Genomic DNA, 4,047 nt, shown 5'->3' on the forward strand with positions numbered 1-4,047 from the left:
CTATGTGGCTTTTCTTACAAATAGTACTGTAATAAACATGCCATCAACCAGTTAACGTCCGACAAATAAATCGTTCGAATATTTTCACTAATGCAATAATATTTTAAAATAGACGAACAGTCATTATTTCAGTAGGTTCTATAAATATTAAAATATTGTTTAATTAAAAAATAAAGTTTTTTAGCAACTTTGTAAAGTTGCTTAAATTTTACAAAACATGCTCTGTTATACAGTAGAAAATCTTCTTGTAGATTGCATTATTTAAAACAATTCTTTTATATTTTACGCTTATGATATAATGATATTTTGATAATTCAGATGTTCCAAGTGAAATATATTTTTAAAAGGATATTTGATACACTTGAGATGCACTCGCCAATGAAATTGTAGTAAAGCTGCTATAATTCCAGCGGATCGAAGTAGGACCGACGATCTCTTGCAAAGCCACAGTTTTACACACCACCATTTTTAACCATGACACTAACTATGACCCTTTACGGATACTCTCCTGCCATAAACTTTCGCTTCGTCTCCCCTCTTTAAATGCTTTTTTTCGCCAAAGCTCTTTTTTAACAACCCTTGAGAGACTCATGGCCCTTAGCCCTTTTTAAATCCGGCGCAGACCACCGTGGAAAAAAGCCGCACTATTGCAGGAAGTGGCCGTTCTTTCTCGAGGTTTTAATAGCCAACCTTGGAGTTCCTCGCAGTTCCGTGACTGCAAGGATACCGATTTTTAAAGGTCTTTTTTAAAAAAAAAAAAAGTCTTTTTTGTGGCTACGTTGATGACAGAAAAAAACGGCCAAAGCGCGACCCTTCGAAGTCCTTGGAAGACAGAGATCTCGCACCCCCTCTTACCCTATAGTGGCATGTCTCGCTCGCTGTTAGATTTTTTTAGCAGGTAAAAAAAATCGTGACATTAAAGTGACGATGCACTGTTGACAGTATAAGGGCTGACGTGAACTTCGTTGCTTCGTGCATTTGCCGTTTCTTACTTTTTTCTTGTACGCCCTAAATCATGACTTTTTAAATCTTAATATTTCTTGAATCATAATTGTTGAATACTAAAATTTTGCCGTAGCTTTGTAGAAAAAGCGTGAAAAATATAATTATTTTTAACGAATTTGTATCAAGTGTATCTATAAAGATTCATCGTGAATATCTACAATCTACATTAACGTGGATGAACTACTTTCACACAGGTATGATATTTTAATTAAAAATCTAGGATAGTACGAATCTAATAACACAACCGCGGAAAATGATTGTTCTATCTAATTTAAAAAATATATATAATAATTTTAAAACGGTCGTATCTTGAGTATTTATACTTATTAGTTAATAAAAACAATAAATTTTAAGAAATATAAAAATAATATATTATACATATTAAGTTTCTTTATATAAAATGACAAAACATTAGTTTTTATCCGAGAGAGTAATATAAAATACGGATTAAATTGTATTTATACATTATATTATTTATAAGCACAATTACTAAAATTATATATAGATTTTATTATTATTGTCCCATAAGAATGAGACGCGAATAACGTTGCCTTCGTCTTTCTATATATAAACACCATAATAAATTACTCGAGAGTTTTACATTATCGGATTAAGACATCTGCACACTGAACCGACAGACATACGAGAGAGATCATATAAAAGCTGAGGAACGTGACAGGAATTATCGGCGGTTAGAGTAGCTCACCGTATAAAGGTTTAAACAAGGCAATGATCGCTTAAGATTACCGCACTTGCATAGCGGGATATAGTTTCTTGTGAAACGTTCCTGTTCCGTTGCGAAAATTGCTTCCACAACGATAACGAACAAAGAATAGATTTTCCTATCTTTTTAATTTATATAATTTGCAAACTTTCGACATATATTTACCGGATTAATTAAGGAAACAGTTTTCTCTTTTTGTAATCGTCCATTAATAATATTAAATAAAGTTATTGTAAACATGAAATCATGATGCTTGGTATTAATTTATAAGGTACATCATGACAATCACACCTATCATTTTTATCATTTTTAATAATTTTTAATAATTTTTTATTATTTTTAATAATTTAACAAATTTTTGATTACATTTGTTCGGAAGTAAAAATTGGCGTAGTTTGATCTCAACCGTTCTAATTTCGATCATTTTAATACGACAGATTTTGACAGATTTTTTTTACCTCCGCGTTTCACTTCCGTTTATCCCCGCGGGGAACGTTTGTCTAGGGAAATAGGAAATCGTCGGTTCTGCGCGAACAGGTAAATAGATATCGATAGATGCATAGAGCCGTTGGCAGAGAGATGCTGCGCCATTCGCGTGTACCCGTCGCTAGGGTGGAGCTTTCCGCGGCCGCGCGGAGGGAGAAGGATAGGGCAGGAGGAGGAAGGGTGAGAGAGCGATATGGCAAACGAGGAGGAAAGAGAGAGAGAATGAGAGAGAAGGGCACGCAGAGCCCAGAGAGCGGCGCGGTGGTCCATAACGCGGTGGCAGTAACTAACCGGATTCCGGTGGGCTATGCGCGGCAGCACCATCGCCCCATACGGCGTAGAATATGGGGAATCTATGGGCTCATATCCACGACCCAAACTGTACACTAGCCAAATGGACGCGGCAATAACGGCCCGTTAACGCTAATTCGCGGAATTCTGATTGACGACGGCCGCAGGGAGAACGGGTGCGCCCCTCAATTTCTGCCGCAGCGTCCCATGCCCGCCTATCTGTTCTCCGTTGTTGTGCGTTATCTATCTATCTCTTTCTCTTTCTCTTGCTCTTGCTCTTCATTCTTTAAGTTACACGAACTGCCAGCCTGTCATCTCATTGGCGCCAGTGGCGTTAATAATATCTTGCGCAAAATATACGCGATATATGTATGTAAGAAGGAATCTACACAATTTGAAAAGATGAGTTAATACGAGACAATTTTTATAAATAAATTCCTTAACGCGTCTCATAAAAGCTTTACTACCTACCAGAATGTCTTTTTTTCTTTTCAGGAATGTAGTAGTAAGATGTATATATAAAATTCTTCCACGCAATATCGTATGGAAATATGTATTTCGTGTTACATTATAAGAGACTGCTAACTCTGCTATTGATCGAAGAAGTAGAAGCGATTTCATCAATGATTGGTTCGACGCCACTGCATCTACCCTTTCCTCTCGTGATATTCTCTTGGGTTCTCGCCGTTCTCTATGGATTTTCTCTCTTTATCTCGCGTACACGGCCGTCAGAGTTTGTAATACGAGCTCAAACACCAACCGACTCTCGCAATTGCCATCCCCGAAATGTAAAGCATACGCGTATGTGGGCGTGCGCGCAACAAATGTGATGAGACGTAAATCTATCGACATGTAGCAGCATCAGGATATGGTCCCTGCGATAGAGTGGCGATCGGGATAATAATGTGTATTCTTCTCTCCGCTCCTTTTCATACTACTATGCCTATTAATTCGGAACTATTATTATCTCCTTCCTCTTCCGGTCTCGTTTCGGCGCGTTCTCGTTCAAAATTTTTTCGTCATTAACAGAGTCATCGATCCACTGATGCTTCTTAAATTTAATTCCACGTGAAAAATCGACTTTGTCAGAATCACATAATAAACGAAAGAAAAATTTTTCAACGCACTATATATTATACAGAATGTGTTTTCTTTTTTGATTCGGTGAGATCGTCATTCTAATTGCATTCCTGAAGAATAAAACCTATCGTAACGAACGTTGCGTGTGTCCGGACCTTCCAATTAAAGCCGCGTGCTTGCCGCATTTCATCGTTTATTTATAGACGCACAGTTATAGCATGCACGCGCTTTTGCCGTCGGATGCTCACCCTCGTAAACGTGTCGACGTTTCGGAAAATGCATGGCCGCCAGAATTTGCTAAGAGTATAAAATTACGTTTGCACTCCTTTCATTTTGCCACTCGGCACTCTAAGGGGTGATGCGCCTGTCTAAAATTAATGCAAAGGTAGCATTAGATCAATGTCAATTAAATTGAATGTTGATTCAACACACACGATCCTTCAACGTTCGGAAGCGGTATA

Source organism: Formica exsecta, unplaced genomic scaffold (assembly GCF_003651465.1).
Source record: "Formica exsecta isolate Colony F162 unplaced genomic scaffold, ASM365146v1 scaffold228, whole genome shotgun sequence".
NCBI lineage: Eukaryota > Metazoa > Arthropoda > Insecta > Hymenoptera > Formicidae > Formica > Formica exsecta.